Below are 15,428 nucleotides of genomic sequence, written 5' to 3' on the forward strand. Positions count from 1 at the left end.
ATAAATACAACAGCTTTTCCATCGTATAAAAGGAATAATTGCAAACAGTGTGAAAGTAATGGTCATTTCTTCGTTCCGCGCAACCTAGGCTTCACTCTAGGGCGTTGCTCCACCAGATCAAACAGTTAGGGCCTTAGAAGTCAACTCCAGAAGCATAAAATAAAATATAAATACAACAGTTTTTCCACCATATAAAACGAATAATTGCAACCAGTATGAAAGTTATGGTCATTTCTACTTTCCGGGCAACCTAGGCTTCACCCTAGGGCGTTGCTCCAACAGATCGAATAGTTAGGGCCTAAGAAGTGAACGCCAGAAGCATAAAATACAATATAAATACATCAGTTTTTCCATCATATAAAACGAATGAGAGAAACCAGTGTGAAACTTATGGTCATTTCTACGTTCCGCGCAATCGTGGCTTTACCCTAGGGCGTTGTTCCACCAGATAGAATAGTTAGGGCCTAAGAAATCAACGCCGGAAGCATAAAATACGATATAAATACAACAGCTTTTCCATCGTATAAAACGAATAATTGCAACCAGTGTGAAAGTTTTGGTCATTTCTACATTTCGAGCAACATAGGCTTCACTCTTGGGCGTTGCTCCACCTGATCCAATAGTTAGGGCCTTAGAAGTCAAGTCCAGAAGCATAAAATACAATATAAATACAACAGTTTTTCCACCATATAAAACGAATAATTGCAACGAGTATGAAAGTTATGGTCATTTCTACTTTCCGGGCAACCTAGGCTTCACCCTAGGGCGTTGTTCCAACAGATCGAATAGTTAGGGCCTAAGAAGTGAACGCCAGAAGCATAAAATACAATATAAATATAACAGTCTTTCCATCGTATAAAACGAAAGATAGCAACCAGTGTGAAAGTTATGGTCATTTCTACGTTCCGGGCAACCTCAGCTTCACTATAGGGCGTTGCTCCACTAGATCGAACAGCTAGGGCCTTAGAAGTGAACGCCAGAAGCATAAAATACGATATAAATACAACAGCTTTTCCATCGTATAAAAGGAATAATTGCAAACAGTGTGAAAGTAATGGTCATTTCTACGTTCCGGGCAACCTAGGCTTCACTGTATGGCGTTCTTCCACCACATCGAATAGCTACGGCCTCAGAAGTCAACGCCTGAAGTATAAAATACGATATAAATACAACAGCGTTTCCATCGTATAAAACGAATAATTACAACCAGTGTGAAAGTTATGGTCATTTCAACATTTCGAGCAACATAGGCTTCACTCTAGGGAGTTACTCCACCTGATCGAATAGTTAGGGCCTTAGAAGTCAACGCTAGAAGCATAAAATACAATATAAATACAACAGTTTTTCCATCATATAAAACGAATAATTGCAAACAGTGTGAAAGTAATGGTTATTCCTACGTTCCGGGCAACCTAGGCTTCACTCTACGGCGTTGTTCAACCAGAACGAATAGTTAGGGCCTAAGAAATCAACACCAGAAGAATAAAATACAAATTAAGTACAACAGCCTTTACACCGTATAAAATGGATAATTGCAAACAGTGTGAAAGTAGTGGTCATTTCTACGTTCCGAGCAACCTAGACTTCACTCTAGGGCGTTGCTCCACTAGATCCAATAGCTAGGGCCTTAGAAGTCAACGCCAGAAGCATAAAATACTATATAAATACAACAGTTTTTCCACCATATAAAACGAATAATTGCAACCAGTATGAAAGTTATGGTCATTTCTACTTTCCGGGCAACCTAGGCTTCACCCTAGGGCGTTGCTCCAACAGATCGAATAGTTAGGGCCTAAGAAGTGAACGCCAGAAGCATAAAATACAATATAAATACAACAGCTTTTCCATCGTATAAAACAAATAATTGCAACCAGATTGATAGTGATGGTCATTTCTATGTACCGTGCAACCTAGGCTTCACTCTGGGGCGTTTCTCCACCAGACCGAATAGTTAGGTCCTTAGAAGTCAACGCCTGAAGTATAAAATACAATAAAAATACAACAGTCTTTCCATCGTATAAAACGAATAATTGCAACCAGTGTGAAAGTTATGGTCATTTCAACATTTCGAGCAACCTAGGCTTCACTCTAGGGCGTTGCTCCACCTGATCGAATAGTTAGGGCCTTAGAAGTCAACGCCAGAAGCATAAAATAGAATATAAATACAACAGTTTTTCCACCATATAAAACGAATAATTGCAACCAGTATGAAAGTTATGGTCATTTCTACGTTCCGGGCAACCTAGGCTTCACTCTATTGCGTTGCTCCACCAGATCGAATAGATAGGGCCCAAGAAGTGAACGACAGAGGCATAAAATACAATATAAATACATCAGTTTTTCCATCATATGAAACGAATGATAGAAACCAGTGTGAAAGTTATGGTCATTTCTACGTTCCGCGCAATCTTGGCTTCACCCTAGGGCGTAGTTCCACCAGATAGAATAGTTAGGGCCTAAGAAATCAACGCCAGAAGCATAAAATACGATATAAATACAACAGCTTTTCCATCGTATAAAACGAATAATTGCAACCAGTGTGAAAGTTATGGTCATTTCTACATTTCGAGCAACATAGGCTTCACTCTTGGGCGTTGCTCCACCTGATCCAATAGTTAGGGCCTTAGAAGTCAACGCCAGAAGCATAAAATACAATATAAATACAACAGTTTTTCCACCATATAAAACGAATAATTGCAACCAGTATGAAAGTTATGGTCATTTCTACTTTCCGGGCAACCTAGGCTTCACCCTAGGGCGTTGCTCCAACAGATTGAATAGTTAGGGCCTTAGAAGTCAACGCCCGAAGCATAAAATGCAATAAAAATACAACAGTGTTTCCATCATATAACAGGAATAATTGCAACCAGTTTGAAAGTGATGGCCAATCCTACGTTCCGGGCAACCTAGGCTTCACACTAGGGCGTCGCTCCACCAGATGGAATAGTTAGTGCCTTAGAAGTCAACGTCAGGAGCATAAAATACTATATAAATACAACAGTTTTTCCATCGTATAAAATGAATAATTGCAACCAGATTGAAACTTATGGTCATTTCTATTTTCCGAGCAACCTAGGCTTCACCCTAGGGCGTTGCTCCAACAGATTGAATAGTTAGGGCCTTAGAAGTCAACGCCCGAACCATAAAATCCAAAAAAAATACAACAGTGTTTCCACCATATAACTGGAATAATTGCAACCAGTGTGAAAGGAATGGTCATTTCTACGTTCCGAGCACCCTAGGCGTCGCTCTAGGGCGTAGCTCCACCACAGCTAATAGCTGCGGCCTTAGAAGTCAACGCCAGAGGCATAAAATACAGTATAAATACAACAGCGTTTCCATCGTATAAAACGAATAATTGCAAGCAGTGTGAAAGTTATGGTCATTTCTACTTTCCGAGCAAGCTAGGCTTCACCCTAGGGCGTTGGTCCAACAGATTGAATAGTTAGGGCCTTAGAAGTCAACGCCCGAACCAAAAAATGCAATAAAAATACAAAAGTGTATCCATCATATAACAGGAATAATTGCAACCAGGTTGAAAGCGATGGCCAATTCTACGTTCCGGGCAACCTAGGCTTCACTCTATTGTGTTGCTCCACCAGATCGAATAGTTAGAGCCTTAGAAGTCAACGCCAGAAGCATAAAATACAATATAAATACAACAGTTTTTCCATCGTATAAAACGAATAATTGCAACCGGTATGAAACTTATGGTCATTTCTGCTTTCCGAGCAACCTAGGCTTCACCCTAGGGCGTTGCTCCAAGAGATCGAATAGTTAGAGCCTTAGAAGTCAACGCCAGAAGCATAAAATACAATATAAATACAACAGTTTTTCCATCGTATAAAACGAATAATTGCAACCAGTATGAAACTTATGGACATTTCTACTTTCCGAGCAACCTAGGCTTCACCCTAGGGCGTTGCTCCAACAGATTGAATAGTTAGGGCCTTAGAAGTCAACGGCCGAACCATAAAATGCAAGAAAAATACAACAGTGTTTCCATCATATAACAGGAATAATTGCAACCAGTTCGAAAGTGATGGCCAATCCTACGTTCCGGGCAACCTAGGCTTCACACTAGGGCGTCGCTCCACCAGATGGAATAGTTAGTGCCTTAGAAGTCAACGTCAGAAGCATAAAATACAATATAAATACAACAGTTTTTCCATCGTATAAAACGAATAATTGCAACCGGTATGAAACTTATGGTCATTTCTGCTTTCCGAGCAACCTAGGCTTCACCCTAGGGCGTTGCTCCAAGAGATCGAATAGTTAGAGTCTTAGAAGTCAACGCCAGAAGCATAAAATACAATATAAATACAACAGTTTTTCCATCGTATAAAACGAATAATTGCAACCAGTATGAAACTTATGGACATTTCTACTTTCCGAGCAACCTAGGCTTCACCCTAGGGCGTTGCTCCAACAGATTGAATAGTTAGGGCCTTAGAAGTCAACGGCCGAACCATAAAATGCAAGAAAAATACAACAGTGTTTCCATCATATATCAGGAATAATTGCAACCAGTTTGAAAGCGATGGCCAATTCTACGTTCCGGGCAACCTAGGTTTCACTCCAGGGCGTTGCTCCACCAGACCGAATAGTTACGGCCTAAGAAGTCAACGCCCGAACCATAAAATGCAAAAAAAATACAACAGTGTTTCCATCATATATCAGGAATAATTGCAACCAGTTTGAAAGTGATGGCCAATTCTACGTTATGGGCAACCTAGGTCTCACTCCAGGGCGTTGCTCCACCAGACCGAATAGTTACGGCCTAAGAAGTCAACGCCAGAAGCATAAAATACGATAAAAATACAACAGCTTTTCCATCGTATAAAACGAATAATTGCCACCAGTATGAAACTTATGGTCATTTCTACTTTCCGAGCAACCTCGGCTTCACCCTAGGACGTTGCTCCAACAGATTGAATAGTTAGGGCCTTAGAAGTCAACGCCCGAACCATAAAATGCAAAGAAAATACAACAGTGTTTCCATCATATATCAGGAATAATTGCAACCAGTTTGAAAGTGATGGCCAATTCTACGTTCCAGGCAACCTAGGCTTCACTCTAGGGCGTTGTTCCATCAGATCGAATAGTTAGGGCCTAAGAAGTCAACGCCAGAAGCATAAAATACAATATAAATATAATAGTTTTTCCATCGTCTAAAACGAATAATAGCAACCAGTGTGAAAGTTATGGTCATTTGTACGTTCCGGGCAACCTAGGTTTCACTCTAGGGCGTTGCTCCACTAGACCGAATAGTTACGGCCTAAGAAGTCAACGCCAGAAGCATAAAATACGATATAAATACAAAAGCTTTTCCATCGTATAAAACGAATAATTGCAACCAGTATGAAAGCTATGGTCATTTCTACTTTCCGGGCAACCTAGGTTTCACCCTAGGGCGTTGCTCCAACAGATTGAATAGTTAGGGCCTTAGAAGTCAATGCCCGAAGCATAAAATGCAATAAAAATACTACAGTTTTTCCATCATATAACAGGAATGATTGCAACCAGTTTGAAAGTGATGGCCAATTCTACGTTCCGGGCAACCTAGGCTTCACTCTAGGGCGTTGCTCCACCAGATCGAATAGTTAGTGCCTTAGAAGTCAACACCAGAAGCATAAAATACATTATAAATACAACAGTTTTTCCATCGTATAAAACGAATAATTGCAACCAGATTGAAACTTATGGTCATTTCTATTTTCCGAGCAACCTAGGCTTCACCCTAGGGCGTTGCTCCAACAGATTGAATAGTTAGGGCCTTAGAAGTCAACGCCCGAACCATAAAATGCAAAAAAAATACAACAGTGTTTCCACCACATAACAGGAATAATTGCAACCAGTGTGAAAGGAATGGTCATTTCTACGTTCCGAGCACCCTAGGCGTCGCTCTAGGGCGTAGCTCCACCACATCTAATAGCTGCGGCCTTAGAAGTCAACACCAGAGGCATAAAATACAATATAAATACAACAGCGTTTCCATCGTTTAAAACGAATAATTGCAAGCAGTGTGAAAGTTATGGTCATTTCTACTTTCCGAGCAAGCTAGGCTTCACCCTAGGGCGTTGGTCCAACAGATTGAATAGTTAGGGCCTTAGAAGTCAACGCCCGAACCAAAAAATGCAATAAAAATACAAAAGTGTATCCATCATATAACAGGAATAATTGCAACCAGTTTGAAAGCGATGGCCAATTCTACGTTCCGGGCAACCTAGGCTTCACTCTATTGTGTTGCTCCACCAGATCGAATAGTTAGAGCCTTAGAAGTCAACGCCAGAAGCATAAAATACAATATAAATACAACAGTTTTTCCATCGTATAAAACGAATAATTGCAACCGGTATGAAACCTATGGTCATTACTGCTTTCCGAGCAACCTAGGCTTCACCCTAGGGCGTTGGTCCAACAGATCGAATAGTTAGAGCCTTAGAAGTCAACGCCAGAAGCATAAAATACAATATAAATACAACAGTTTTTCCATCGTATAAAACGAATAATTGCAACCAGTATGAAACTTATGGACATTTCTACTTTCCGAGCAACCTAGGCTTCACCCTAGGGCGTTGCTCCAACAGATTGAATAGTTAGGGCCTTAGAAGTCAACGGCCGAACCATAAAATGCAAGAAAAATACAACAGTGTTTCCATCATATATCAGGAATAATTGCAACCAGTTTGAAAGCGATGGCCAATTCTACGTTCCGGGCAACCCAGGTTTCACTCCAGGGCGTTGCTCCACCAGACCGAATAGTTACAGCCTAAGAAGTCAACGCCCGAACCATAAAATGCAAAAAAAATACAACAGTGTTTCCATCATATATCAGGAATAATTGCAACCAGTTTGAAAGTGATGGCCAATTCTACGTTCCGGGCAACCTAGGTCTCACTCCAGGGCGTTGCTCCACCAGACCGAATAGTTACGGCCTAAGAAGTCAACGCCAGAAGCATAAAATACGATACAAATACAGCAGCTTTTCCATCGTATAAAACGAATAATTGCAACCAGTGTGAAACTTATGGTCATTTCTACTTTCTGAGCAAGCTAGGCTTCACCCTAGGGCGTTGCTCCAACAGATTGAATAGCTAGGGCCTTAGAAGTCAACGCCCGAACCATAGAATGCAAAAAAAATACAGCAGTGTTTCCATCATATAACAGGTATAATTGCAACCAGTATGAAATTGATGGCCAATTCTACGTTCCGGGCAACCTAGGCTTCACTCTATTTTGTTGCTCCACCAGATCGAATAGTTAGAGCCTTAGAAGTCAACGCCAGAAGCATAAAATACAATATAAATACAACAGTTTTTCCATCGTATAAAACGAATAATTGCAACCGGTATGAAACTTATGGTCATTTCTACTTTCCGAGCAACCTAGGCTTCACCCTAGGGCGTTGCTCCAACAGATCGAATAGTTACAGCCTTAGAAGTCAACGCCAGAAGCATAAAATACAATATGAATACAACAGTTTTTCCATCGTATAAAACGAATAATTGCAACCAGTATGAAACTTATGGACATTTCTACTTTCCGAGCAACCTAGGCTTCACCCTAGGGCGTTGCTCCAACAGATTGTATAGTTAGGTCCTTAGAAGTCAACGGCCGAACCATGAAATGCAAGAAAAATACAACATTGTTACCATCATATATCAGGAATAATTGCAACCAGTTTGAAAGCGATGGCCAATTCTACGTTCCGGGCAACCTAGGTTTCACTCCAGGGCGTTGCTCCACCAGACCGAATAGTTACGGCCTAAGAAGTCAACGCCCGAACCATAAAATGCAAAAAAAATACAACAGTGTTTCCATCATATATCAGGAATAATTGCAAGTAGTTTGAAAGTGATGGCCAATTCTACGTTCCGGGCAACCTAGGTCTCACTCCAGGGCGTTGCTCCACCAGACCGAATAGTTACGGCCTAAGAAGTCAACGCCAGAAGCATAAAATACGATACAAATACAACAGCTTTTCCATCGTATAAAACGAATAATTGCAACCAGTGTGAAACTTATGGTCATTTCTACTTTCTGAGCAAGCTAGGCTTCACCCTAGGGCGTTGCTCCAACAGATTGAATAGTTAGGGCCTTAGAAGTCAACGCCCGAACCATAGAATGCAAAAAAAATACAGCAGTGTTTCCATCATATAACAGGTATAATTGCAACCAGTATGAAATTGATGGCCAATTCTACGTTTCGGGCAACCTAGGCATCACTCTATTGCGTTGCTCCACCAGATCGAATAGTTAGTGCCTTAGAAGTCAACGCCAGAAGCATAAAATACAATATAAATACAACCGTTTTTCCATCGTATAAAACGAATAATTGCAACCAGTGTGAAACTTATGGTCATTTCTACTTTCTGAGCAAGCTAGGCTTCACCCTAGGGCGTTGCTCCAACAGATCGAATCGTTAGAGCCTGAGAAGTCAACGCCAGAAGCATAAAATACAATATAAATACAACAGTTTTTCCATCGTATAAAACGAATAATTGCAACGGGTATGAAACTTATGGTCATTTCTGCTTTCCGAGCAACCTAGACTTCACCCTAGGTCGTTGCTCCAACAGATCGAATAGTTAGAGCCTTAGAAGTCAACGCCAGAAGCATAAAATACAATATAAATACAACAGTTTTTCCATCGTATAAAACGAATAATTGCAACCAGTATGAAACTTATGGACATTTCTACTTTCCGAGCAACCTAGGCTGCACCCTAGGGCGTTGCTCCAACAGATTGAATAGTTAGGGCCTTAGAAGTCAACGGCCGAACCATAAAATGCAAGAAAAATACAACAGTGTTTCCATCATATATCAGGAATAATTGCAACCAGTTTGAAAGCGATGGCCAATTCTACGTTCTGGGCAACCTAGGTTTCACTCCAGGGCGTTGCTCCACCAGACCGAATAGTTACGGCCTAAGAAGTCAACACCCGAACCATAAAATGCAAAAAAAATACAACAGTGTTTCCATCATATATCAGGAATAATTGCAACCAGTTTGAAAGTGATGGCCAATTCTACGTTCCGGGCAACCTAGGTCTCACTCCAGGGCGTTGCTCCACCAGACCTAATAGTTACGGCCTAAGAAGTCAACGCCAGAAGCATAAAATACGATACAAATACAACAGCTTTTCCATCGTATAAAACGAATAATTGCAACCGGTATGAAACTTATGGTCATTTCTACTTTCCGAGCAACCTAGGCTTCACCCTAGGGCGTTGCTCCAACAGATCGAATAGTTAGAGCCTTAGAAGTCAACGCCCGAAGCATAAAATGCAATAAAAATACAACAGTGTTTCCATCATATAACAGGAATAATTGCAACCAGTTTGAAAGCGATGGCCAATTCTACGTTCCGGGCAACCTAGGCTTCACTCTATTGTGTTGCTCCACCAGATCGAATAGTTAGAGCCTTAGAAGTCAACGTCAGAAGCATAAAATACAATATAAATACAACAGTTTTTCCATCGTATAAAACGAATAATTGCAACCAGTTTGAAAGTGATGGCCAATTCAACCTTCCGGACAACCTAGGCTTCACTCTAGGGCGTTGCTCCACCAGATCCAATAGTTAGTGCCTTAGAAGTCAACGCCAGAAGCATAAAATACCATATAAATACAACAGTTTTTCCATCGTATAAAACGAATAATTGCAACCAGATTGAAACTTATGGTCATTTCTATTTTCCGAGCAACCTAGGCTTCACCCTAGGGCGTTGCTCCAACAGATTGAATAGTTAGGGCCTTATAAGTCAACGCCCGAACCATAAAATGCAAAAAAAATACAACAGTGTTTCCACCACATAACAGGAATAATTGCAACCAGTGTGAAAGGAATGGTCATTTCTACGTTCCGAGCACCCTAGGCGTCGCTCTAGGGCGTAGCTCCACCACATCTAATAGCTGCGGCCTTAGAAGTCAACGCCAGAAGCTTAAAATACAATATAAATACAACCGTTTTTCCATCGTATAAAACGAATAATTGCAACCAGTGTGAAACTTATGGTCATTTCTACTTTCTGAGCAAGCTAGGCTTCACCCTAGGGCGTTGCTCCAACAGATTGAATAGTTAGGGCCTTAGAAGTCAACGCCCGAACCATAGAATGCAAAAAGAATACAGCAGTGTTTCCATCATATAACAGGTATAATTGCAACCGGTATGAAACTTATGGTCATTTCTACTTTCCGAGCAACATAGGCTTCACCCTAGGGCGTTGCTCCAACAGATCGAATAGTTAGAGCCTTAGAAGTCAACGCCAGAAGCATAAAATACAATATGAATACAACAGTTTTTCCATCGTATAAAACGAATAATTGCAACCAGTATGAAACTTATGGACATTTCTACTTTCCGAGCAACCTAGGCTTCACCCTAGGGCGTTGCTCCAACAGATTGTATAGTTAGGTCCTTAGAAGTCAACGGCCGAACCATAAAATGCAAGAAAAATATAACAGTGTTACCATCATATATCAGGAATAATTGCAACCAGTTTGAAAGCGATGGCCAATTCTACGTTCCGGGCAACCTAGGTTTCACTCCAGGGCGTTGCTCCACCAGACCGAATAGTTACGGCCTAAGAAGTCAACGCCCGAACCATAAAATGCAAAAAAAATACAACAGTGTTTCCATCATATATCAGGAATAATTGCAACCAGTTTGAAAGTGATGGCCAATTCTACGTTCCGGGCAACCTAGGTCTCACTCCAGGGCGTTGCTCCACCAGACCGAATAGTTACGGCCTAAGAAGTCAACGCCAGAAGCATAAAATACGATACAAATACAACAGCTTTTCCATCGTATAAAACGAATAATTGCAACCAGTGTGAAACTTATGGTCATTTCTACTTTCTGAGCAAGCTAGGCTTCACCCTAGGGCGTTGCTCCACCAGACCGAATAGTTACGGCCTAAGAAGTCAACGCCAGAAGCATAAAATACGATACAAATACAACAGCTTTTCCATCGTATAAAACGAATAATTGCAACCAGTGTGAAACTTATGGTCATTTCTACTTTCTGAGCAAGCTAGGCTTCACCCTAGGGCGTTGCTCCAACAGATTGAATAGTTAGGGCCTTAGAAGTCAACGCCCGAACCATAGAATGCAAAAAAAATACAGCAGTGTTTCCATCATATAACAGGTATAATTGCAACCAGTATGAAATTGATGGCCAATTCTACGTTCCGGGCAACCTAGGCATCACTCTATTGCGTTGCTCCACCAGATCGAATAGTTAGTGCCTTAGAAGTCAACGCCAGAAGCATAAAATACAATATAAATACAACCGTTTTTCCATCGTATAAAACGAATAATTGCAACCAGTGTGAAACTTATGGTCATTTCTACTTTCTGAGCAACCTAGGCTTCACCCTAGGGCGTTGGTCCAACAGATTGAATAGTTAGGGCCTTAGAAGTCAACGCCCGAACCAAAAAATGCAATAAAAATACAAAAGTGTATGCATCATATAACAGGAATAATTGCAACCAGTTTGAAAGCGATGGCCAACTCTACGTTCCGGGCAACCTAGGCTTCACTCTATTGTGTTGCTCCACCAGATCGAATAGTTAGAGCCTTAGAAGTCAACGCCAGAAGCATAAAATACAATATAAATACAACAGTTTTTCCATCGTATAAAACGAATAATTGCAACCAGTATGAAACTTATGGTCATTTCTACTTTCCGAGCAAGCTAGGCTTCACCCTAGGGCGTTGCTCCAACAGATTGAATATCTAGGGCCTTAGATGTCAACGCCCGAACCATAAAATGCAAAAAAAATACAACAGTGTTTCCATCATATAACAGGAATAATTGCAACCAGTTTGAAAGTGAAGGCCAATTCTACGTTCCGGGCAACCTAGGCTTCACTCTATTGCGTTGCTCCACCAGATCGAATAGTTAGTGCCTTAGAAGTCAACCCCAGAAGCATAAAATACAATATAAATACAACAGCTTTCCATCGTGTAAAACGAATAATTGCAACCAGTATGAAACTTATGGTCATTTCTACTTTCCGAGCAAGCTAGGCTTCACCCTAGGGCGTTGGTCCAACAGATTGAATAGTTAGGGCCTTAGAAGTCAACGCCCGAAGCATAAAATGCAATAAAAATACAACAGTGTATCCATCATATAACAGGAATAATTGCAACCAGTTTGAAAGCGATGGACAATTCTACGTTCCGGGCAACCTAGGCTTCACTCCAGGGCGTTGCTCCACCTGATCGAATAGTTAGTGCCTTAGAAGTCAACGCCAGAAGCATAAAATACAATATAAATACAACAGTTTTTCCATCGTATAAAACGAATAATTGCAACCAGTATGAAACTTATGGTCATTTCTACTTTCCGAGCAACCTAGGCTTCACCCTATGGCGTTGCTCCAACAGATTGAATAGTTAGGACCTTAGAAGTCAACGCCCTAACCATAAAATGCAAAAAAAATACAACAGTGTTTCCATCATATAACAGGAATAATTGCAACCAGTTTGAAAGTGATGGCCAATTCTACGTTCCGGGCAACCTAGGCTTCACTCCAGGGCGTTGCTCCACCAGACCGTATAGTTACGGCCTAAGAAGTCAACGCCCGAACCATAAAATGCAAAAAAAATACAACAGTGTTTCCATCATATATCAGGAATAATTGCAACCAGTTTGAAAGTGATGGCCAATTCTACGTTCCGGGCAACCTAGGTCTCACTCCAGGGCGTTGCTCCACCAGACCGAATAGTTACGGCCTAAGAAGTCAACGCCAGAAGCATAAAATACGATACAAATACAACAGCTTTTCCATCGTATAAAACGAATAATTGCAACCAGTGTGAAACTTATGGTCATTTCCACTTTCTGAGCAAGCTAGGCTTCACCCTAGGGCCTTGCTCCAACAGATTGAATAGTTAGGGCCTTAGAAGTCAACGCCCGAACCATAGAATGCAAAAAAAATACAGCAGTGTTTCCATCATATAACAGGTATAATTGCAACCAGTTTGAAAGTGAAGGCCAATTCTACGTTCCGGGCAACCTAGGCTTCACTCTATTGCGTTGCTCCACCAGATCGAATAGTTAGTGCCTTAGAAGTCAACCCCAGAAGCATAAAATACAATATAAATACAACAGCTTTCCATCGTGTAAAACGAATAATTGCAACCAGTATGAAACTTATGGTCATTTCTACTTTCCGAGCAAGCTAGGCTTCACCCTAGGGCGTTGGTCCAACAGATTGAATAGTTAGGGCCTTAGAAGTCAACGCCCGAAGCATAAAATGCAATAAAAATACAACAGTGTATCCATCATATAACAGGAATAATTGCAACCAGTTTGAAAGCGATGGACAATTCTACGTTCCGGGCAACCTAGGCTTCACTCCAGGGCGTTGCTCCACCTGATCGAATAGTTAGTGCCTTAGAAGTCAACGCCAGAAGCATAAAATACAATATAAATACAACAGTTTTTCCATCGTATAAAACGAATAATTGCAACCAGTATGAAACTTATGGTCATTTCTACTTTCCGAGCAACCTAGGCTTCACCCTATGGCGTTGCTCCAACAGATTGAATAGTTAGGACCTTAGAAGTCAACGCCCTAACCATAAAATGCAAAAAAAATACAACAGTGTTTCCATCATATAACAGGAATAATTGCAACCAGTTTGAAAGTGATGGCCAATTCTACGTTCCGGGCAACCTAGGCTTCACTCCAGGGCGTTGCTCCACCAGACCGTATAGTTACGGCCTAAGAAGTCAACGCCCGAACCATAAAATGCAAAAAAAATACAACAGTGTTTCCATCATATATCAGGAATAATTGCAACCAGTTTGAAAGTGATGGCCAATTCTACGTTCCGGGCAACCTAGGTCTCACTCCAGGGCGTTGCTCCACCAGACCGAATAGTTACGGCCTAAGAAGTCAACGCCAGAAGCATAAAATACGATACAAATACAACAGCTTTTCCATCGTATAAAACGAATAATTGCAACCAGTGTGAAACTTATGGTCATTTCCACTTTCTGAGCAAGCTAGGCTTCACCCTAGGGCCTTGCTCCAACAGATTGAATAGTTAGGGCCTTAGAAGTCAACGCCCGAACCATAGAATGCAAAAAAAATACAGCAGTGTTTCCATCATATAACAGGTATAATTGCAACCAGTATGAAATTGATGGCCAATTCTACGTTCCGGGCAACCTAGGCTTCACTCTATTGTGTTGCTCCACCAGATCGAATAGTTAGAGCCTTAGAAGTCAACGCCAGAAGCATAAAATACAATATAAATACAACAGTTTTTCCATCGTATAAAACGAATAATTGCAACCGGTATGAAACTTATGGTCATTTCTACTTTCCGAGCAACCTAGGCTTCACCCTAGGGCGTTGCTCCAACAGATCGAATAGTTAGAGCCTTAGAAGTCAACGCCAGAAGCATAAAATACAATATGAATACAACAGTTTTTCCATCGTATAAAACGAATAACTGCAACCAGTATGAAGCTTATGGACATTTCTACTTTCCGAGCAAGCTAGGCATCACCCTAGGGTGTTGCTCCAACAGATTGAATAATTAGGGCCTTAGAAGTCAACGCCGGAAGCATAAAATGCAATAAAAATACAACAGTGTTTCCACCATATAACAGGAATAATTGCAACCAGTTTGAAAGTGATGGCCAATCCTACGTTCCGGGCAACCTAGGCTTCACTCTAGGGCGTCGCTCCACCAGATGGAATAGTTAGTGCCTTAGAAGTCAACGTCAGAAGCATAAAATACAATATAAATACAACAGTTTTTCCATCGTATAAAACGAATAATTGCAACCAGTTTGAAAGTGATGGCCAATTCAACCTTCCGGACAACCTAGGCTTCACTCTAGGGCGTTGCTCCACCAGATCCAATAGTTAGTGCCTTAGAAGTCAACGCCAGAAGCATAAAATACCATATAAATACAACAGTTTTTCCATCGTATAAAACGAATAATTGCAACCAGATTGAAACTTATGGTCATTTCTATTTTCCGAGCAACCTAGGCTTCACCCTAGGGCGTTGCTCCAACAGATTGAATAGTTAGGGCCTTAGAAGTCAACGCCCGAACCATAAAATGCAAAAAAAATACAACAGTGTTTCCACCATATAACAGGAATAATTGCAACCAGTGTGAAAGGAATGGTCATTTCTACGTTCCGAGCACCCTAGGCGTCGCTCTAGGGCGTAGCTCCACCACATCTAATAGCTCTGGCCTTAGAAGTCAACGCCAGAGGCATAAAATACAATATAAATACAACAGCGTTTCCATCGTATAAAACGAATAATTGCAAGCAGTGTGAAAGTTATGGTCATTTCTACTTTCCGAGCAAGCTAGGCTTCACCCTAGGGCGTTGGTCCAACAGATTGAATAGTTAGGGCCTTAGAAGTCAACGCCCGAACCAAAA

Source organism: Calliopsis andreniformis, unplaced genomic scaffold (genome assembly GCF_051401765.1).
Source record: "Calliopsis andreniformis isolate RMS-2024a unplaced genomic scaffold, iyCalAndr_principal scaffold0019, whole genome shotgun sequence".
NCBI classification, from domain to species: domain Eukaryota; kingdom Metazoa; phylum Arthropoda; class Insecta; order Hymenoptera; family Andrenidae; genus Calliopsis; species Calliopsis andreniformis.